Below are 257 nucleotides of genomic sequence, written 5' to 3'. Positions count from 1 at the left end.
CTTTGTATAGCACGCAAGAAACAATACTTTTCACTGTATCCCAATACATGTGACAGCAATAAATCAAATCAAAAAATCATAACCTTGTTATCTGAGGCTGCTTGCTGTCAGTACCAATGAGGATGGCTTTGTGCTTCAGAATCATAGTCAATTAGCAGAGTGAAAAAAATCGAGAAGCAACTTCCCACTGCGAACGCAGAGAGGTAACACACCATAGAACCATAGAAAAATTACAGCACAGGAGGCCATTCAACCCA

The sequence above is a fragment of the Mustelus asterias genome, chromosome 21, assembly GCF_964213995.1.
Source record: "Mustelus asterias chromosome 21, sMusAst1.hap1.1, whole genome shotgun sequence".
In the NCBI taxonomy this organism is placed as follows: Eukaryota; Metazoa; Chordata; class Chondrichthyes; order Carcharhiniformes; family Triakidae; genus Mustelus; species Mustelus asterias.
This window is presented reverse-complemented; position numbering follows the sequence as displayed.